This window comes from Amblyomma maculatum, chromosome 9 (assembly GCF_055883805.1).
Source record: "Amblyomma maculatum isolate TAMU_Amacu chromosome 9, ASM5588380v1, whole genome shotgun sequence".
In the NCBI taxonomy this organism is placed as follows: Eukaryota; Metazoa; Arthropoda; class Arachnida; order Ixodida; family Ixodidae; genus Amblyomma; species Amblyomma maculatum.
The window spans coordinates 101463649-101487263 of NC_139352.1; the positions used below are offsets into that span (position 1 = coordinate 101463649).

The following is a 23615-nucleotide window of genomic DNA, read 5'->3' on the forward strand; positions in this document are numbered from 1 at the left end:
TCGGAGTGGAAGCGAAGTTACGGATGATGGTTTGTAGAACACTTATGCTTGATTAACCAATGTGATGAAAAAAATTGCATACTGGAAAGGAGCGGATGCTAAATTTGATTGTCTGGAGTTATGTCCCGTGAAGCACGTGATACGCAAGCATATTTAGATGACGTCAAATTGACGTGTCATGACGTACCTTATGTGCCGCCATTCCCGAAAATGAGGACGTTTGGCCGCCATAATTTCACCAGGCGGCGAGGTACCCGAATTATGCTAATGAGATGATGGTGACAGGTAAACTCATTTATGCAGCCGTTAGCTCACCGTAGTTTTCTAGCTTGTTATTTGAAGTGAAAAAATAACTTTGTAAACACTTGTTTGGACTTTTAAAGGCAATGAAATGTAAAAATATGAGTGCTTTTAAAATAAAGGACGCTGGAGACGTCTGTAATGGGGGCAGAAGCATGCGGCCGCGTGACGAGGCTATCTGTTTTCCTATCTCAAACTCTTTCTTCCCATGATAATAAATCATTTGTCTGCACGGTTATGATAGCTAGGCAATGGCGGTGGCTATGGAGGAAGGCGCGCTGGTGAGTGGTCGTGCCGTTCGTCGTCTGCAAATGGTTATCTAGGATTTGCTGCTGCACAGCAATGCTGTCAAATTGTCCTAAAAGACAGTTCGTGAGTACAGTCATCTGATGAGGTGTGTAGTGTGCTGGCTTTACAAGCTCCGAGGCGAGAATCACCCCACGCTCGGAGCTCGGAGTGTTGAACTGTGGAGCTGCAGGTGTTCCGGGTGGGATCGACAGCGGTGAACGCCTCTGAAATGACCGTCTGATACGAAAGGTATTCGTGCGGCCGAGCAACGAGCTCCTGGAAAGTGTCGGGCTTCTCGATGGGTGTCGACCAGCAAGGCAAATCAGTCAATCTACTCAAAATTGTGCAGCACGTCGAGCATCACTGAGGTAAGGGCAATAGGAAAACCTGCAAAGGTGGCTCTTCCTAAAGCGTCTTTCGCATTCAAGCTGTACGCAGACGGGAAATGACTGAAGATTAAAGGAATAGTTACAGGACGCATACGGCGAATCGAACATATTTATTCAGCATTTTACGTGGCGTGTTGCTACCTATTTCTATGGTGCATTATAATTTTCTTCAACTGCTCTACACTGCACGAACTTAATGAAAAAAATACTGAGTGAGCTTGTAGTTGTCACGATTTCTTAGTTTGTGGTTTCGACGAACGAGAAAGAAACAATAAGTGAAATCGCCTGATATAAGTCGTTCCTTTAACTGCCAGAAAACAGTTCACCATAACCATGAGTCTACAATGTCCGCAACCAAGGCGTCTATATCGGTTACGGAAATTGTTCACTAAGGTAACTGGTTTTGCATTGACCATTTCTTGTATTCATATTGTAAACACTACCGCAGCTTCGCTTGCAGCTTTGATGATTCTGAATGCACCTGAGCCCTATTTCATGCCTCTTTGAAATATTATTTGCATAAAAACTCAGGCACTTAACAATGTGTTAATTTGCAGGAAATTAAGTGGAATATGTGCAGTCGTTGCAGCACTCCCAACCTGTGTCATCATGTGGTAAGATGTCCTGGGGCCATAATCAACATCAATAAACTTTCTTAGGCTGGTATTATCTAGGAGGTCACACCTCGTCCCTGGACGGCCCCATCGGACGTGAAGTGCTATGTAGTATGGACAGAAGCTCTTTTTGAAGAATGTTACAGCTTATAGTGTGTGACAGATCACATGACATTGACGCCACTTGCAAATGGTGATCGCAGCAGGAACATCAACAAGCACAAGGAAGAGGACTTGCAACGTTTATATTAACTCGGACAGGAATAACTTGATCACCTGCACTTGGGATTTGCACCCGCTGTCATGATTTTGATATATACAATAAGTGATCATTGTGATTATTCTTACTGCTTCATGTTCGATAGCAATCTGCAGAGAAGTCGTAGAAATCTTAATTGTTCCTGTAGTTTTGGGATATAACCATATTTTTGATGTACATTTTGCTGAAAGCATGTGCAAGAACCAAGTTCACCTTTTTTCAGTGCTATAACTTATTGTCTACAATCTGTAGACTTACTGAGTGTATTCCGCTACAAGTGCTGTGGCCCTCATTAAGAGCTGTCATTCTTTGTTGTATACTTTGATTTTGTGTGTTCTGCTTGAACTTAGTGTGCATTTTATTAGGTGCTTATGTCGATGAAACACAGGAAGGTACAAAATCGTTCTCCTTCTACCTCCAGAAGGGCCATTCTGAGTAAGACGTGCATGCACCAATACATCACTTTGGGGTCTGTGGCAAGCAGGCTGTCTACGGAGTACTACTTTAGTGAGAATATTTGACATACACGCACCCTGGTGGATGTGTCTGCAGTCTTTTAGCATACCAAAGTCCATTCCTTTACACCTATCTTGTGTGCTACTATTGTGATTGGGGAGGTGCTCGTTGCGGTTTTTCACAGACTAACTTAACGTACGCACTAGCACAAGTGCGTATATGTTGAACATATATAGTCGACTGAAGAACGGGAGGGCGTCTTCGATGAGATTTTCCAAAAGGAAACGCAATTAGCAAACAGTGCACCTTTCATCATAGTGGGGGATTTTAACGCATATAGCTTCTTGATGGCTTATAGTAAGGAGGATATTAAGGGCAGGAAACTCGCTGCAGCCCTTTCGGACCTAGCATTTATGATTCTTATTGACCCGCAGCATCCCACGAGGATTGGCAACAGTGTCTCGAGAGATACGTGTCCAGATCTCTCTTTGAGTAAGGCAGCTAGAAAATATGATTGGCACAACACACAGGAAACCTTGGGGAGTGACCACTGCATTCTCAAGATCTGCCTCGACTACAATAAGCATCGCAAATCGCGAGGACACGCCCGACTCACGGACTGGTCGTTGTTCCCGAAAGACGGAAGAATCTACACCTAACGCGCCCATTCAAAAGTATGAGGAGTGGGCAGAGTCATTGCTGGGAGTCAAGGACGGCTTTACACATACGCTTCAGACCTCAGAAGAAATTCCGGCCATTGAAAGCTACCTACTACACCTATGGGAGGCCAGAAGAACTCTCACAAAACGGTGGAAAAACCACAAACTTGACCGCAAGCTGAAGATCAAGATCGCGCAATGAACATTGCAAGCAGAAGGGTATGCAAGGATCGTGACCAAAAATAACTGTTTGACTAAATGCAACTCGCTGAAAGGAAACCTTAGCACCAAGGCGGCTTGGAGTCTTCTTAAATGTTTGATAGAGCCTTCCAAGTCGCGTGGGGATCAGCAACGTGACATGAAGATAGCCTTACATGGCTTCGCAGGCACAGACCATCAATTTGGTTGCAGCCCGAACAAGAAGCTATATGCATTAAAATCCCCCACTATGATGAAAGGTGCACTTTTTGCCAATTGCGTTTCCTTTTGGAAAATCTCATCGAAGACGCCCTCCCGTTCTTCAGTCGACTATACATGTTCAACATACACGCACTTCTGCTAGTGCGTACGTTCAGTTAGTCTGTGGAAAACCGCAGCGAGCACCTACCATTCACAATTGTAGCACACAAGATAGGTGTAGAGGAATGGACTTTGCTACGCTAAAAGACTGCAGACACATCCACCAGGGTGCGTGTATGTCAAATATTCTTACTAAAGTAGTACACCGCAGACAGCCTGCTTGCCGCAAACACCAAAGTGAATTGTGAATTATTGCTGCATGCACGTCTTACTCAGAATGGCCCTTCTGGAGGTAGAAGGAGAACGATTTTGTACCTTCCTGTGTTTCATCGACATAAGCACTTAATAAAATGCACACTAAGTTCAAACAGAACACACCAATTCAAAGTATACAACAAAGAATGGCAGCTCTTAACGAGGGCCACAGCACTTGTAGCGGAATACACTCAGTAAGTCTACAGATTGTAGACAATACGTTATAGCACCAAAAAAAGGTGAACTTGGTTCTTGCACATGCTTTCAGCTAAATGTTCATCAAAAATATGGTTATATCCCAAAACTGCAGGAACAATTAAGACTTCGACGGCTTCTCTGCAGATTGCTATCGAACAAGAAGCAGTAAGAATAATCACATTGATCACTTATTGTATATATCAAAATCATGACAGCGGGTGCAAATCCCAAGTGCAGGTGATCAAGTTATTCCTGTCCGAGTTAATGTAAACTTTGCAAGTCCTCTTCCTTGTACTTGTTGATGTTCCTGCTGCGATCACCATTTGCAGGTGGCGTCAATGTCATGTGATCTGTCACACACTATAAGTTGTAACGTTCTTCAAAAAGAGCTTCTGTCCATACTGCATAGCACTTCACGTGAAGCGGCTTAAGGGGTCAAATTAAAAAAGAAACCTGCAGCTCTGTACAGCGTTGAGGCAAGCTGCATACTGCTCGAATCTCAAAATGCTACGAGATCTTTTCTAATTTCAGTTGCTTCACCCTTTGCCCTGCAAAATGTGGTTTGATGTTGACTTTTCTCCAAGTAGGCCATTTGTAGTGGGTATTTAGCGCCCTCGCCTACTTTCTACCCGTGTTAAGTGTAAACATATTACGCCTGGCTGGTAGAAATACGCTGAAGACTGCTTGAAAATGGCTGCCTGAATGTTTCATAAGCCTTCCTGTGTGGCTCCATCGTCTATGTGCCTCCGTTTCCTTGCTTTATTTATAATAGCCAAAGTAGAACTGTAAAAATGCACCATCGCGGGTAAAAAACATTAGCACAAGTCGTGTATCACCGGATCACCGGATTACAACGCGTGGTACTGCGGTTGACGAAGAGTGTGACTACGAGTATACCGTGTAGTTTACGTTCTTCACTAATAATGTGGAATCCTTTATTGGCTCATACTGTTGGCGTCCATTCGTTCGGTCGCACATCATAATTCTCCTTGTCTACTGTTAGGAAGATAGTAAAAATTGAAGAAATCCTGTCTCAACCGGGAATCGAAAGTCCGTTCCTTGGATCCCCAGCAGAGCGCTTTAACAAACGGCTCCAAGCCCATGTTTTTTTTTCTTTAATGGCTGTCAACAAAGTACATGCAGGTATAAAAATCGTTAGCGTACCTTTGGCTAAAACGGTATATTAAATCGTTTGCATGTTGATCAACCGTTGACAATATCCGTCCACTCAAGTTGCGTTGGCTGACTACGTTGAAAAATCTCACATTTTCAATAAAGTTATCCCTGAAAGATCATACAATTTCTTCCACGTGCCTAAATACCATCCACGCTTTCCAAACGTTGTGGATGCCCAGCACCATAATCATGTCATACGAGACATCGTCAATCAATTGTCACGACCGAGACTGTAAAAGTATCGTCATAATTCTACTGGTCTACCTGAAGAAGATAGCTAAAATAAATAAGTAAATTTTGCCTTCACCGGGAATCGGACCTCCATCCCTTGCTTGCCCAGCCGACTGCTTTAACCAACTGCTGCACGAACGGGATTATGAATTGCACGGCATATTCTTCTTGTCTACCGTTAGGATGATAGCAATGACAATAACGCTGGTGTTAGTGATAATAACAAAGATGACGCTAGCAATGATAATGACGACGCATTTCGTTAATAATGATAATGAGAGCAAACGGGATGCATCATGTGCATCAGCAAAGCTTAGGCTTTCGCATTTCTGATGTGATTCCATAGTGATCTCGGAAAGTTTAGGTGGGTTCAGCGAGCTGTACGAGGGAGGGGAGAGGTTTAACGAAATTTATTTTTGCTGACGACAAAGAAGCAAGATATTAGCCGTCGTTGCACATGAAAATAGAGATAAAAAGTGAAGGCCTCGCCTTCAAAAAACGGGGGTCCGCGAGCCATGGTCTCGCCCGACGAGTGACAAATCCAGTCTCTTAAAAACACCGGTTTATTCCGGATAAACAAAAAAAGCAAAACAGAGAAACATAAGGCGCTACTGCGCTGAGAACAGGCTGTTCATGCGCACAGGTTGTTCATGCGCGCGACAATAGAACAACGGAAAGCGGCAAGAATGTCAGGTCCTTACCGCGGCGAAACAACACACACTGCGGAGCGAATAAAACGAGCAATAGGGCCAAAGCGCTAACAGCGACACAGGAAAGATTGCCCCTCGCGGCACAGCAACTCACAGAAATACGCCTAGGCTGTTCCTGCAGGCACTGCTTCCATCTCCGCGGCGGCGATCTTCTTTCGGTCGTCCGTGCACACCCTGCTAGCCCATGACGCTCGCCGGTTGCCCCGCGCCGGTCTTTCCGCCGGCGCAAAAAAGCCCCGCGCCTTGCTTCTGATGCGCTTATCTACCCTCGTCTGTCGCCGCTAACATCACGCCCCCCAAGATTATCTGCTTGCTCATGCGCACTCGCGCTGCCCGTGCAAACACAATACAAATAGAAAGACGCGCGCGCGGTTTGAAACACCTTAGGGGCTGCGGAGCCCCACACTCCCCCCCTCTCAACACGGGACACCTCCCGAGATTTCTAAGAACGAAACAAAGAAGGGCACTGGGAGGAGTACAAAAACAATGCTGGTTCTGACGAGCTGCCCGCTTGAAGGAATCCGCTGGATTTGTGGCATTCATCAGACCATGGTCCAGGTGGTTCACATCTGGTAGACCCGAGTGCCGTTACGTACTTTCTGGCCGCTCGTAGTACTTTCTCAGGTCGGCGACGTTGACTGGTCCGATCTCCCGGCCACCCTGCACATGACGAAGCATGTAAACCAGACGCGAAAGGCGCTTTATTACTACAAAAGGACCAGTCCATCGAGGAGCGAGAGAGGCGGCAAATCCTTTTGTAGCATCACTTAGCGGGTGCGAGCGGCGGAGTACTTTATCCCCAACGTCGAACTGCAAAGGACGCCTGGTGCTCGGGTTTCCCCGACAGTGCCACTAGGTGTTCCCGCAGCGATGCTGTGCACCACAGCTCGTCGAAGGCGGTCGCACAATGATGCTCGGCCTGCGCGGCCAGTCCTCCGTCGAAGCTCATCACGAACCGCGCCGCCTTATTGAGCAGGCCCCGGTTGCTCTTCTTGGCATCATCTATGACTGCGCTCGCTCGCACCACATCATCCCAGGAAGAGCACCTGACGCTAATCCTCGGCAGGAAGACATCCTTGGTCAGCATCTTGTGAAGCACACCGATCACCATGTCAGGGATGATGTCGATGCTTGCAATGTGCAGCTCGACCAGGCTCGGCTTGCACTGGGCAACCAGGACGGACAGGGACTGCACCGTCTTGAGGGTCAGTCGAGAGGTGACTATGGAAAGCTTCATCAGGAATTGGTTGTGTGCAAGAGCGTCGAAAACCTCCGCCAGTAGTGGCCCGTCTCCTCACTTTCGTCGTACGCCCTGTGCAAGTCCAGGATAAAGGTCTGGAAGCGGCCGCACGCCTTGAGTGCTGATGAAAGTGCACCAATGAGGGCCTGCAGGAACAGCCTAGGCGCATTTCTGTGAGTTGCTGTGCCACGAGGGGCAATCTTTCCTGTGTCGCCGTTAGCGCTTTTGCCCTATTACTCGTTTTATTCGCTCCGCAGTGTGTGTTGTTCCGCCGCGGTAAGGACCTGACATTCTTGCCGCTTTCCGTTGTTCTATTGTCCCGCGCATGAACAGCCTGTTCTCAGCGCAGTAGCGCCTTATGTTTCTCTGTTTTGCTTTTTTTGTTTATCCGGAATAAACCGGTGTTTTTAAGAAACTGGATTTGTCACTCGTCGGGTGAGACCATGACTCGCGGACCCGTTTTTTGAAGGCGAGGCCTTCATCTGGCGCCCAACGTGATTTTTGCTCGAGCTTTGGTTTCCCCGCGAGTGTCGCAACTTTAGTGAGAACATTCCACGTTTCCATGCGTAGCTATGGCGGATAATCTCAACTTACCTGGCGCAAGCGCCCAGTTGAAAGATGAAATTCCACCCCCCAACCATTCGGGTTCTATGCAAGAGCAATTAGGAGACCGGAAAAGTGAACTGTCGGATTTTCAAAGCGGAATTATGGGCCTACTGTCCCAGCTACTTGCGTCAAAGGCCCAATTTAGAGAAGGGATGGGAAGCGAGCCAGTTTCGTTAACGCCCACTCCCTTGTATCGCGATAACCATCTGCAGCTAAATTTGCTCGTGCCGAGGTTTGAAGGATACGCCGACAAGAAATCTGCGATTTTCTTCATGAAGTCGATGACTATCAGATGGCAATGGCAATTTCGGACAGTGCTCTGGTCACACGTGATTCCTGTAGCTTTAGTAGGTTCCGCAGCAACCTGGAGGCGTAGACAGCGGCCATTCACAACAAAACAGGACTTTGTACAGCGTTTTCGGGAAGAGTTTTTGCCGCCTGACTACGTCATCCGCATCAAGGATGAGCTTTGTGCCAGGACGTAAGGCGAACACGAGGGTTTGCTCGAGTTTTTGCGCAGTTTTCAAGAGCTGCACGAGCGGGCAGATCCTGGAGCTCCGGAACCAGTGAAGGTGGCTCATGCCATACATCGGTGCCATCCGAGGTACCAGCCATACCTCCGGTGACTGACCGAGAGAAAGGGGTGGCAGGCCGGACCGGGCCTCCTCCGGTGACTGACCGAGAGAAAGGGGTGGCAGGCCGGACCGGGCCTCCTCCGGTGACTGACCGAGAGAAAGGGGTGGCAGGCCGGACTGGGCCTCCTCCGATGAGTGGCCGAGCGCAAGGGGTGGCAGGCCGGACCGGGCCTCCTCCGGCGAGTGGCCGAGCGCAAGGGGTGGCAGGCCGGAACGGGCCTCCTCCGGTGACTGGCAGACTGCCGGCTATGGCAGGCTGGACCGGGCCTCTTCTTGCTGCTGCCTGCTACAATGCGGGCGAAGGAGCGTGGCCAACACAGAGCCTGGTGTTTTGGTCATCTCATCACCCGACGGCCAGGGTATGGGGCTGCTGCAGACGTCAGTCTAAGCAACGTAAGGGACGAGGAAAGAAGTCTCCTCTGGCCCAGACAGCCCCGGCACCAGAGGTGATTGGCGGCCCCTTGGAACGTTAATCACGGCCCCAGGACATCAAGTACCAACCGGTAAGCGATTTGCCATCCACTTTCCGCCTCCAGGATGCCCGGCTAGCTCAGTCGGTAGAGCATGAGACTCTTAATCTCAGGGTCGTGGGTTGGGGCCCCACGTTGGGCGCCAGATGAAGGCCTCGCCTTCAAAAAACGGGTCCGCGAGCCATGGTCTCGCCCGACGAGTGACAAATCCAGTCACTTAATAACACCGGTTTATTTCGGATAAACAAAAAAACCAAAACAGAGAAACATAAGGCGCTACTGCGCTGAGAGCAGGCTGTTCATGCGCGCGACAATAGAACAACGGAAAGCGGCAAGAATGTCAGGTCCTTGCCGCGGCGAAACAACACACACTGCGGAGCGAATAAAACGAGCAATAGGGCCAAAGCGCTAACGGCGACACAGGAAAGATTGCCCCTCGCGGCACAGCAACTCACAGAAATACGCCTAGGCTGTTCCTGCAGGCACTGCTTCCATCTTCGCGTCGGCGATCTTCTTTCGGTCGTCCGTGCACACCCTGCTAGCCCATGACGCTCGCCGGTTGCCCCGCGCCGGCCTTTCCGCCGGCGCAAAAAAGCCCCGCGCCTCGCTTCTGACGCGCTTATTTACCCTCGTCTGTCGCCGCTAACATCACGCCCCCCAAGATTATCTGCTTGCTCATGCGCACTCGCGCTGCCCGTGCAAACAAACTACAAATAGAAAGTCGCGCGCGCGGTTTGAAACACCTTAAGGGGCTGCGGAGCCCCACAAAAGAAATGCCATTTCCACAGTCACGTAAGGGCAGCACTTTGACGCCCCGGCGGTGGCTCGCTTGATAAAGATTTTTTGCCCCCCCCCCCCGCCCCCCTCCCTCTATGCTGCAAAAATGAGAACGGAGACCGATACGCACGCCTGCGAACCGCAGCGCCGCGTGGTGAGATATCACAGCTGTGCAGGCTCGTCACTTGTGCTAATATTTTTACTCACGACTGCACGTGCTGCTGACATTGTAAACCCAACCTGAAAACTGTCATAAGCTCTGCTCCTGTCGGTGGGCCCTGACCGGCGGACAGGACGGTCGAAAGAAGCAGAACATTGTAAGGATTTCGAGACTTTTTATATAAGGTACCCGTTATATATTCCTTGAATTCGTTTACTGGCACTTCTTTCTGAAGACGAGAAATAACGCCACGAGGACCATGAAAATATAGGACACCCCGTCAGAGTGCCAAGGCAAGACGACGTACCAATCTGTCTTCAGAGTAGCTACACATTTTCGACGGAATGCAGGCGCCTTTTTTTAAGAGGCAAAATCTTGAACAATTGTTGAAAGAGGTTTATAATTTCGGTCTGAAGGAGATACTATGACAGGAGGCTTTGGGGCTAATGTAAGTAGCGCAATCCAGACGCATACTAGGAAGGCAGAATTTTTTATTATGCAAGAAGAGGAGAATCCACTCAGTCGCAAAGCGATTATGTGCGCGAATGCTTGCTAAATCATAAAGAAAAAGAAAGAACTTGGTTTTGATCCTGCAGCGGCACGAAGAGATCATCAACGCTGGTTGCTGCATTTGCGAACTACTATACTGGCGAGCGACGCCATTTCTAGCATCTGTAGCAGAACATCAACAAATAGGTCAGCACACCAATATGTCAGGAGGCCATTGCCACAATTTTTATTACGTCTGTTTCCGGACCCTATTCATATCGCCTCTTTCCCTTTCATACCCCTCTTTCCTTTTCGCCCAAAAAATGAAGACGAAACAAAGAAAAGAGGAGACGAGCCGTTAATACTCACTTGCATATACTTACCTCTCACTCAGTACTCACCTCTCTTTCAAAGAAACATACAAAAAACGTAACTTATGACCACCGATTACAGGTATGTTTTTGCAGAGGCACCCTCCAAAAAAACCTAAATCAGCAAAAACCCCAACTTCCGACAGAACAGTCCCGCCGGGGTGGTGCAGTGGTAAGACGCCCGATCGCTGTTCGGAGTGCCCGGGTTCGAACCCGACCTCGGCGGCGGCGTTTCGATGGAGGAGAAACGAAGAGGCTTCCGTGTGCTGTGCGATGTCAGCGCACGTTAAAGATCCCCAGGTGGTCGAAATTACTCCGTAGCCCTCCACTATGACTCCTCTTTCTCTCTTTCCACTTTCACTCCCACCTTCCTTCCATTACGGCGCAGTTCAGGTGTCCACAGAAACAAGTGTGACAGATACTGCTCCTTTCCCTTGCTGTGAACCAACCAACCAACCATACGACAGAACATTACACGTGCCACCATAGTTCAATCATTCGTCATTTTCGCACACACAGAAAACTGTAAGGGAGGTCGTGGAAGCCTAATATATTGTCAAGAGGGGTTTCCTCATGCGTCCAATAAGCGTTAGTATCACTTGACAGCCGTGAGTTGCTGTTTTTTGATGGTTGGTTTGTGGGGTTTTTTGAGGGCGCCTTTGTGGAAACTTAGGCGTAACTTGTGTTGATAATAATCAGTGGCAGTCTGTGTTTATCTTGCCTCGGCAGAAGGTGTTTAAATGTTTGCAAGTGTGTAATAAAATTTAGTTGAAAGTCAGCGCTCGTTACGTTTTTCTTCGTTTCGTCTTCCTTTTTTGCGCTGTTGTATTATGGATCGTAATAAAGTTACTCAGCGTTCCTGTCCTCTGTCCCATCCTGCACAGTAGCCAACTGGAACATCTTTCTTGTTAACTACCTTGCCTTCACCTATCTTGCGCAATGAATTACGCACTGTGCATTGCATTATGCCGTCACACTCCCGTGGCCAATCAGAGAGCGGCCTATCGCACACACGTAACCTTCAAAAGCGGCGCGCTATCGAAAGTGGTACAAAAAAGGAGCGAACACCGTTTTCGAGCCGTCGTCAATGCCGCAAGAATTCTTCTCAGAGATGAAACGAATACTATCCGGAGCACCCGGATTCGAACATGACCTCGGCGGCTGCGTTTCGATGGAGGCGAAACGAAGAGGCGTCCGTGTGCTGTGCGATGTCAGCGCACGTTAAAGATCCCCAGGTGGTCGAAATTACCCCGTAGCCCTTCACTACGGTTCCTCTCTCTCTTTCCACTTTCACTCCCACCTTCCTTCCTTCCTTCCCTTACGGCGCGGTTCACGTGTCCACAGAAACAAGTGTCACAGATACTGCGCCTTTCCCTTCCCGTGAACCAACTACTACTATTATTATTATTATTATTATTATTATTATTATTATTATTATTATTATTATTATTATTATTATTATTATTATTATTATTATTATGAAACGCCTGGATGAGCAAGCAATGCATCTGAAAGCGCAGACTTGACAACCGTGGAAAGTGCTAACAGAGATACTTCACACCTGACGGACAAAACTCAACCGGTGGGAATTTTCAAGTAATAGATTATTGAGCTCCTTTGTCCAAAAAGCTGCCGGCGTCGTAGTATTAGTAATAGTTACAGTTATAAGCACCACTTGCCCGAAATACTCGGGGTCTGGCCCGAAATACTCGGGGTCAGCGCAAAAAAATACATCATGTTTTTTTTGCGGTTGTTGTGATTGGGTATTCATTAGTATTGATGATATATATATATATATATATATATATATATATATATATATATATATATATAATAATGAATTAGGAACGAAAAATGAAGAGATCAAAAACAGGTTAAGAGGCGTTGAAATGCTAAGAGCAGTGTTTGATGATGCGGAATAAGAAATTTTATTATGTGATCTTGTTTAATTAAATTATTGCAGTAATTATAATCAAAAAATGCGTTTGAGAGCACAATAATTCTATTTCTTCATTAAGATAAACCAGAAAAATATAGAAGCTTTTTCATAGAGCATCATGATGATACGTGGATCAGTCGTCCGTCTGTGGTGGTGTCGAAGAAGCAACAGGACTTTTTAAGGACTGCTTATGTTGGCCAATAGATTGAAGCTATGAACTCAATGCATGTTCCTTGCGCATAGTGTTGCTGTAAGCACACGAGTGTGTTTGGACACATAGGTGCTATTTTGCAGCGTTCATGCCTGGTGTTTGTTTTTGTTTTTGCATTGGAGTATATTAGCTTTTTTCTATTAGTCCGTAATATTACTTCACTTATTTGTATGTTTTTTGCGGTGGCTTAAGCATTTGTTTAGTTTAGTAAATTTTTCTCTGTGTTTGCTTCTTGGTGTTAATATAGAGGCTAGAACATTTCTAGCCTCTATAGTGTTAAGAAACTGATGTCTGTAGACTCAGACGTAGACGAGCAGTAGCACTTGATAATAGCTAAAACACTGGCTCTAACACTGGAAAGCTTGCCGACGGGCCGCGGCCGCAATAGATGGGACGTGCCGTGACTTTCTGCTACAATGCACCAAGGCAGGCGCCACATACACGCAACTTCCACTGTTCAAGCGTCTTCTCTCCCCGTCGAGATGCGCGTCGTCATTGGTCAGCTTATGCCGAACCTTCTGGAGGCACCCATTTCATGCAGGTTGGGTCATCATCGCCGCCAAGTGATGGGGAGGGGGTGACCATATGCACGCAAGGCTACGCGCGCTCTCCTCACACGCAAAAGGAGGCATTTTTTCAGTGTTGTCGAATGTTTACACGACACCACGTGCGCGTTTACTTCGCGCTTCGCTGACTCAACGAAATATGCTCTTATGTCTTGACACTGCATAACAATACAATATTTCACCGTCAATTTGTAATTATCTGTCACTATAATCACCAATGGCACAACTATTATATCGCAATCGCTAGCTATTATCATTGTTTCACTCTGTGATTACATCACTAGTTTTTATTAATTTTTCACTATATCAATAACTGTCACTAATTCTACACTTCCTATATTATTCATACATTATTCTGTTGCTTAACCAGTTTTTTGTAATTAATTATTTGCACTCATTATTCTTTATGCAACTGATCATGCAGTACGAGGTTGCACTTTGTGTGGAGTTCGTTCTCCCCATGCCACTGAGGAGCCAAGAAGAGCTTTCGCCTAAATAAGTGTTCTTGCTGAACATTTCACATCACACATCACAGGAAGCAGCGTTTACGGGGCAGGCAGATTGAAGCTTTTAATTTGTAATTATTCAAATGTCACGCGCAATATTTGCCTAACCCATATACATCTGAAATGCATGCTGAACGAAGGACAGAGTGTGCAGTTGATGATCCCAGAGTAATCTCAATACCCTGGGGAATCGCTAAGTGCACTGTGGTGAATCGCTGAGTGCACTCACATGGCTCATTACACTAGAAATTTTCGCGAATCGCTTTAGTCGAAATACTTTTTTAAGATATCGCGCTTATCACATAAAGCAGAAAAAGAAACTACCATCTAATGGTGGCAAGATAGGGCACCATGTATTCAAGGCTCAAACGCATATACAATGCTCGGAAAAATTCATCCAGACACCAACTTGCACCTCAAAGGCAAGTTTATGCTTTCGGTAGATCATAGCACAAGTGATAACGACACCCTGCCTCCAAGATGGGCATCGTAGACTATGATGAAGAGGTACATGGCTAGGGTTGGACGCCCGAAGATATACTATGACCAGCCGCGTGTAGCTTTTCTTAAAGAATCTGGAAATATATATGAATACTAAGCTTCACAATTGATCAACTGGGTGGTTTAAAATATTGAATTCCTGAAACAACTGTTCAGTTCATCATCACCTTCGGGCAAATGTGTTTGCTTTTGTACAGCATTGCTAACTGTGTGGAATTCAAATTGCTGAAATTGTTGCCGTTGTGGAATTTTTTAGCTGAGCTGAAAGAAATGAGAAGGGCCTTCCATCACATTTATGTCATATCATGGCACTAAGCTTCCCAAAAATGAAAGCTTACTTTGCTCTTTGGTCGTATGCCTCTTCTACAGCTGAAGGCCATGAGATGATTGCACTAACTACGGCAAAGCTGGCAAAGCATTTTGGGCCCTAAATCAGGTGGCTAGCTCTTTCTGAAGGTGCACTTCGCCCTCCCATATCGCCTAGCTCTTTCTGCCCATCATTCTCAAAATATGTTGTAACATATGACGTTCAAAACCCGAAACTCACTTCAGCTCCAGCAAGATTCTGTGAACTACTCGCTCTCGCGTGGAAAATATCCGCGTGTTCATCGACGAGGATGCAAGCGGAACATCTTTTCGAGCGTTGATATCAGGCGACACTCTACCGGCGATCCGTACAGATATTTGAGTGGCTATACTCCAGTCCAGCTTTGAAATCTTATCATGAAGAGCGACTATCCGTTTCTTCCGGGAACAGAGCAAGAGAAGCGATATGAAAAGACACCGTTCCCAGAGGCCAGTCTGCCTATGAAGCTGCAGAGAAATATTTTTGCCAGTAACAGTTTTCCTATGATACGTTTGTATCATTGAGCTTTGCGCATAGTGAGTCTTTGCGGTCATGCGGGAAAGTTACCGGGGAGCCTGCTTCACAAGGAACATCTCGACAGCTCTCAAACTGTTAAACGCGTCAAGCTATTGCATGTTACTAACAAAGACCGAGCCATTACAGCAAATCGCAGGATGCGTAAGCATTGAATAATGCGCGGCATCACATTTGCGAAGACATATGTGCATATTTCATCCAAGAAAATGCATTTTCTTCCCTCTTTCAACCCCACACCTGCAATTTTTCTCCACCATCTTTAACTTTTTTCGTTTTATTTGACACAGAACATTTGTTAACCTTAGCAAGCTTTACTATTTGAGTGTTTAGTTTGGTTACCTTAATATACGACCTGATTATGGCCATAAAAATATAACCCGGGACTCTTACCTTTCACCAACTGGAGAACTGTTAATAATAAGCCTGCACCTGCAAATTTCGGCAAAAAATGGTCCATCACAATGAACAGTGTCTTGTTCCTTGTCTCGATTGCAACTGATGCTCCGAACCTTCCATGACCCTCGTGCCAGCTTTATTTCCCTGTCCTTATCACTAGTCGAGATAACGGTGCGATTCACGAATAGCGTCTGCAGTTTTGTGATTATCTTGAAACACAAGTGATCCGATAAAGCGAGAGTAGACGACGTTAAAATATCGTGCTTTCAAGGAGGGCATCAAAAAACATTCCCTTCGTATGGTACAGTTACCTCAACCAATAAACGCATTTTCGAAGGCCTTAAACTTTCGCAGTCTATACCTTGGCAGGATACACGAAAAGATTCACTTCCTAAAGGATGCATACTCAGAATGAATCACTTGAAGCGCTATGGCAGAATTGCGCAAGGAAAGTATATTCAGAGGTAGCCATTTTAGTTGTTATTAGTCATTAGTTGTCATTAGTTATTAGTCATGCCCTGAGGCAAAAAACAACGTTATAAAAAAAACACGAAATGCGTGTTTCCATTGCAAACTTCATTATCGGGAAGCAAACATAAGCCACTATCACAACCATCCGTGCTTAATCACATGCTGCGCGCGCCTTGTGCATGGTTAATCTAATGTAGTGTTAAAAACAACGGCGATTTCCTGTCACGGCTTTCAAGTTCTTCTCTCTCGCAAGTTTACATAGCAGTAGCTAGTAGTTATGTTATGAGATCAATCACTGACTGCCCATACCTATTACCTAACACGACGACACCCACCGAAGCGACGCAAAGAGCATGAAAACAGAAGTGAATTCGCGGACTCTGCGACATCGGTACAGAGGATTCTTTCTGTCAACAAGGAAAATCCCCTACATCTGCACTGGGCCTTCTCTTTCGACTGAGCACCATCTTGTTGAAAGTGCAGGGAGTGATGCGATGGGTACTTGCACTCATCGATCCACAAGACAATGTTCTCTTCGAAAGCATTCGGTGGAAGTTGTGTGAGATTTTAACCTCGTCTTTTTTGCTGCATTTTCAAAGACATTAATGACAGGAATTTTTTATTCTTCTTGTTCTTCTTAATTGTATGGTGGCTAAGAACGGCACTGCCATTGTCCAAATCGGGCATATGAAGCAACGAAAATGAAGTGTGGGTTCGGTACATATGGTTCAGTGGTTACGCCGTTTGACTGGTGAACAGGGCGACCTACGTTCAATCCTGGTCGCTGCAGCAGCCTTCTTATTGAGCCATATAGCGGACTGCCTGTAAGTGAGTGATGTCCGTGCAAGGTAAAGAAAATGCAGTCAAAATTATATTCGCCCTTCTGCACTGTTTATTTCGTTGCATACTTAGTCAATATGGGACGTTCAATCTGACAAATATCAAATCGTAAACTGAGGTTAGCTGTGAAAGTTTTTACAATTATGCATGGTCTATCGCAGTCATTAAGGTTCAGCTAAATCAGAAAATACTAGACCCAGTTGGGAAGTCATTCTACGACCAAGACAATCAGCTCAGAAAGCCACATTACGCCTCAAATTGATCTGTATTATTCATTGTGTTATTGTTTGAACGGCTTCCTTGATTTCGTGCTGACAATACCTAGAAGTGTATTTCGTCGGAAATGGACGGGCATACAACCATCCAACGATAAATTGTCAACTCAACCGCAGGTCTGGTAACAGACTATAGCAAGAGGTAGTAGTATGAGACTTCGCTATTTTTACGCACAGTCAGCAAAATGACACATCTGCAATATTGTTTTTTCCATGTAGCCTTAATATTTTATGACATATAGCTTTCCGAAGGGCTGGTGTAGTCAGCAGAACACATAAATCATATCCGTCTACCGTTGCCTGTGTAAATCGGTTCCAAAACGACGACCTTAGTATCGATACGCACTCTACACCTGTCCACTTGTATGAAGACTTGTAGCAGGCCCTGTCACCGAACTGCTCGATGAACATGTTTTGTGGAGCACGGATGTCGCAGTTTTTAAAATTGCCAAATGACAGAGTGTTGCAATCGCACGCAGCAGAAAATGGCCGTCCATACTATTAGGCCCCCAAATTTTGTGTAGCCCTGCTTAAGCCAGGAGCTCTTTATTCGGCGGCTAAAGACGTCATCGTCATCAGTAGCAGCTCAATCATTACTACTGGGTAGAGGCCTCTTCCACAGTGCACCCAATAGCCCAGATCTGCTCAAGCCGCATCCACGTAATCCACGAAAACTTACTTATCTTCTGCGCCAAACTAGCATTTTACCCCCACGCCCTACGCTTCTCTTTCCTTGCAACACAAGCGTTCCATATATACCAATATGAATACTGGATGACGCTTGGTTTCGACTTGAATGTCACTATCTCGCGTTTTTTTACGTCATCCACAAAGGAGGCTTCTGATCTCTTAACCTTAACCTTACACTTACTAATTTCCGTTACATCGCTTATTTTCTTGTCCTCAATTTAGGTTCAGCAGTTTTCGGCAGCCTCTGCGTATCAGTACCACATATTACTACTGGAAAGTGTCAGTAGTTACATACTTTCCTCTAAAGGGCCATGAAAAGCTATAAGCTAAAAGAAACCAGACGACGCACAGGAGCAATAGGAATTAACCCCATCAATTCTCTTCATACTGCAATTTTTAGGCAAGCATCGTTAGCGCGGAATATGCCGGCGCTCAAAACATTATCCTCCTCTCACCCACAAAATCAGCGCACGCCGGCGCGCATGAAATGAAAACTGGGCTCGACGGATCCCTATCTCGCCCACTCTTGCCATTGTCACTAAGGAGAGTCCAATGAGTGGGAACGACCACCATGTCTCGATGACTCTATCATCGATGGAGCTCACGGGGTTGTGTCGCCCTAATAAGCACTTCTTTAATACTATTTGTAAATAATCGACTCCACGAAAAGTCTTTAAATTTAACTAGTATACTACCTAAGCCCAAGTCTATAGATTTTTTGCATTCAAATAATAATGAAAATAGTTTCACGCACCCGGTGGGAATGCTAGTAAACTGCTATTTATGATCACAGAGAACTTGCTACATGCGCACCATGTAAATAATGTTATTCGTGGTTAGGACCTGCATTCACTATATATCCTAAGTCGACATATTTGCTCACCTCTTGCGGCGCATGGCTACCTATCTTAAACTCCTGTGGTCTTTCTAGACAGTTTAAGACAAATTCATCTTCTGCACATTGTATTTACACCTACTGATCTGTTTAGTAGGATACGTTGCTAGGCAAGCTGGTTCATTGTGATTGGAAAGTAGTGCGCGTAAAGAGACAATCAGGAAGGAAGACAGGACGGGAATTCGCTTGTCCCGTCCGGCCTTCTCTGTGATTGTCTTTTCATGCACACTATCTTCCAATCATCTACCTCATGGCCTGCCTACGTCTTTAGTCATTATTGGCATTTCATCCCCTCAGTTACATAGTCAAGCAGTGACAGAAGGCAGTCGCAGAATAATGTATTATACTTCATAGTCCCTGACATCTGTGCTTATGGGGATTTTATTACGTTCTTTACGTAGGACTAGAGTAGCTTGCAAGGGTGGAAGAACGGGGCTAGTTGGTAGTTCATCTTAGGAAAACAAAACACCGCTCTCCTGACACACGGACAAAGAAAGACTACAACACAGCGCTGGCTTCAATTGGTTATTTTACTTCAGCGCAACACAATATAGAAGTTCGAAACGTGGGCGCAAAAGCATGGGTAACAGCTGCTGGGTTTACACGCGACAGAAGATAATGCAGCAAAAGTTGAAAAGACGCGAGATAACAAAGCTGGACATAACAAAGCTAGACAACAAGCTAGACAACATCATGGAACGACGGTGGCTTTAACAAATAACAATATGCGATGACACAAAAACAGAATGCAGAAAAAGGCAAAAGGCCGTTAGAAGGACCGATAAAATTAAAAGTGATAAAAGCCAACGGGCGCATTAAAGGCAGAATACCTAAAACAACCAGTGCAAAAAAAAGCCACTAAGAGCTAAAAGATGTAACTCACTTTTCGTTAGCGCAGTGGAGGGTTTGCTGACGCAATCTTGTCCCTTCAGATTGTGGGTATCTTCTATTATTTCGCGTGTTATCTGATGCGAATTTCTCGCAATGACTATGCGTTAATGAAGGGAACGCTCATAGGATGGCTAGGGGCACTTTAGGCAGTGGACACCCAAGTTATTCTTTTATACATTATTTGAGTCTTCCCTAAGACGTTCATTGATGCAGCGCCCTGTTTGCCCTACGTAAGCCTTACCACAACGCAGAGCAATTTAATAATCCCCAGCAAGTTCGCACGGAACGAAAGGTGTCTGGTGCCTAACAGGACAAGCACAGCTGGGGCATTTACTCTGCGATAAAGCTTGGTATCTTGTCGGGCGCAGAGAAGACAACATGGACACCTGCTTTTTGCCCAATCTTTTTGAGCTTGTGAGAAAGAGTGTGCAGGTAAGGCACCACAGCAACCTTGTGTTTGGGGTCCGGAGCAGCACGTACTTGCCTTCCTTTGAGTTTCTTCGACAAGGATAGGACAAGTAGGTTGCTCCTTCTACCGCAGCGCATTTTGCCCGATAAAGCCCGAATGGCATTGCATTCTCGTGGAAGCGGAAAGTAGGCACATACATTAGAGGGAAGGTAGACCGCTTTGGTCAATTATGAAGCAATGGGCCGCAATAATTGTTTTCAAAATTTTGTGCAACGCGGTGATATTATTGCGGAAGCAATACTACTCTAGGTTTCGATCCTTCAGCGTAGCGTGGCCGGTAGCAACGTCTTACCCACGTGACGCTGTGACGTCAGATTCAACGTGACACTAGGGTAAGAGCTGGGCTACCAACTCAAGCAGTCGGCAGCAGCTGCCAACTTGGTTCTCTCGCTTCACATGGGATGGTTATGTCAGAATGAGCCTGCTAGGACTCTTATCGACCTAACGCAGACACACACAGAAACTCAGAAACATTTACAACGTGCCATACACAGCTTTCAGGGCAACACAACTCAGCTAGCGCACAAGTTGCGGGACCAATACTTGTGCACTACCCAGGACCCCCGCGGACCGGCTCACTCTTATGCAGGTTCGGAGAACGCTGAGCTGGATCAGCCGTTCCAGCTCTACGATCTGCGGGCGGCCCTTGCGAAAATGAAACGTGGCACAGCGCCGGGTTGGGACAAAATTACAGTCAAATTACTAGCTAACTTACCCGACCCGGCCTATCAATCCTTATTGGATTACATCAATTCAATTTGGCTTGGGGACGCGCCACTCCCCATTGATTGGAAGACTGCTCTGGTCACTTTCATTCCAAAAGCTGGCAAAGCTATCAACACGGACAACCTTCGACCCATCTCTCTAACCTCATGTGCGGGCAAACTAATGGAGACGATGGTGCGTGACAGGTTGTCCGAGTTCATGAAAAATCAACACATCTTCGCAGACTCCATGTTCGGATTTCGCCCGTACAGGTCCGCACAGGATGTTTTGCTACAACTTAATCGGGAATTTCTTGACCCGGTCGAATGCCCTCACAACGACAGGGTCATACTCGCCTTAGACTTGAAAGGAGCCTTCGACAATGTTACTCATGAGGTAATACTCACTCATCTTTCACAAACCGGTTGCGGACGCAACGCGTTCAGATACATTCGGCAATTTTTGACAGATCGCCAATCCTACATTAAAATCCAGGACACCGAACATGGCCCGTTCCAACTTGGAACCAGAGGAACACCACAGGGTGCAGTGCTGTCTCCTCTCTTATTCAATCTGGCTATGATGCACCTGCCGGCCCAGTTGGGTGCTGTCGCTGGTGTGCAGCATGCGCTGTATGCCGATGACATCACCCTGTGGGCCACGCAAGGTTCTCTTGGAGATATTGAGGCCAACCTGCAGCAAGCGGCAACCATAGTGGACCGTTATGCTCGCCGCTGCGGCCTTCAATGCTCCCCTCAAAAATCTGAATTTGTACACATACGCCCCTCACCAAAGTGTACGGCCAAAATTGAGCCCTTTTTAGAGACAGGATCAATTCCTGAACGCACAGAAGTCCGGGTACTGGGGCTCTTTATTCATCAACATAGACGGTCGGACACTACCTTGGCGAAACTCCGTAAGGTGGGGGACCAGGTGGGCCGCATGGTCCTCCGGGTTTCTAACAAACGTGGGGGGTTGCGGTGCAAAGACGCCTTGCGGCTGGCGCATGCATTCGTGACCAGTCGAATCTTGTATTCGACTCCTTACCTCCACCTTCGGAAACAAGACGAGGATGCACTCGAAGTCGTCCTGCGCAAAATTTTTAAGAGAGCCCTCTATCTTCCCGTGAACACCTCCAACCAGCGTCTACTCGGCCTGGGCATGGTGAATAGGTTCCGGGAAATCCGAGAGGCTCACTTAACCAACCAATACACACGTCTTTCTAAGACACTGTCGGGTCGCCGCCTCCTTGCCCGGCTACACATCCAACATACTACCCTTATGGAAGATCGTGTACGCCTCCCTTTCGAGTGTGTGCTGATAGCGCCTGTGCCGCGTCTGAAACATTGTCTGTCTGTGACGTCACTGGTCACATGTGTGCTTGCTATATAAGATGCTGTTCGCGTGAAATAAAGGGTTGTTGTTATCGTGCCGGGATCGGGGCAAGTCTCAGTTCCTTCCTGCCCGCTGCCCGGCCGCGCTCGGCGTCCGGCCAGGGACCGAACGCTACATGGTGTCAGAAGTGGGATCCTCTGGCGTTTGAGAGGCGTTGCCTTAACTTCTCAACGGGCGCCATGTCAGAGGACAACGCAGCCAAGCCCTCCCACGGAATGTTCGCGGTTCCAGTTCCGCCAAGGTTTGACTTCGACCGGACGTCCGAATGGCCTTCTTGGATCCAACTCTTTGATGACTACCGCTTCGCCTCGGGCCTAAATGAGCGAAATGAAGAAGCGCAGGTCCGGACGCTACTTTATACGATGGGCAGGCAAGCAAGAGAAATCTTCTCTACTTTTTCATTACCTGAAGAACAGAAGCAATACGAAGTCGTCAAAAAGAAGTTCGACGAGCACTTCGTCGCCGCACGGAACCTTGTTTATGAGAGCGCGTGCTTTCACCGTCGCACTCAAGAACCTGGAGAGTCAGTCGACCAATTCGTTACCGCGTTGCACACGATGGCGGACCGGTGCGACTACAAGGAAAAGGAACGCATGATTCGCAACAGGTTCGTGGTCGGCCTCAGGGACGCTAAGCTCTCTGAGTCGCTTCAAATGGATGCGAATTTGACTCTCACCAGCGCTTTGGCAAAAGCGCGTTTAAAGGAGACCGTCCAACGACATCAGCTGCAACTGCGAGAAACCGGCGACGAACCCTTGGTAACGGCGACCGGCAATCTTGACGCGGTCAGCAACCAAGGGCAGCCCAGAAAGTATTCTTCAGGACAGCACTCGGACAGCTCGTCAAAGAACTATTCATCTGGAATACAAGGTCCGCGTCCCAGAGTCAAGTCCTACCGACCAGGCACCCCCGGGTCATGCCCCAACTGCGGTCAAGGAACGCACCCCAGAGCCTCGTGCCCGGCAAAAGCAGCCAAATGCAACTACTGCGGTTGTTCCGGACACTTCGCAGCTGTATGTCGAAAAAAGGCTGCACGTGATGGAAAGAAGGTACAGCTTTCTTCTCTCCATATGGACAAGGCGGCGTTCTTCGTTGGCGTAGTGAACGGGGAGTACTCTAATTCTCGGTATGTACAGGTCGTCATTAACGGCACTCCGGCGTTCGCTAAAGTTGATTCCGG

At 46.8% G+C, this 23615-nt stretch overlaps 1 non-coding gene across 1 annotated transcript; it reads left to right on the forward strand.

The window, feature by feature from the left end:
* Nucleotides 1–9074: 9074 nt before the first annotated feature.
* On the forward strand, nt 9075–9147 carry TRNAK-CUU (transfer RNA lysine (anticodon CUU)). The gene has a single exon. It is a non-coding gene; the product is annotated as a tRNA-Lys (tRNA).
* Nucleotides 9148–23615: the final 14468 nt, after the last annotated feature.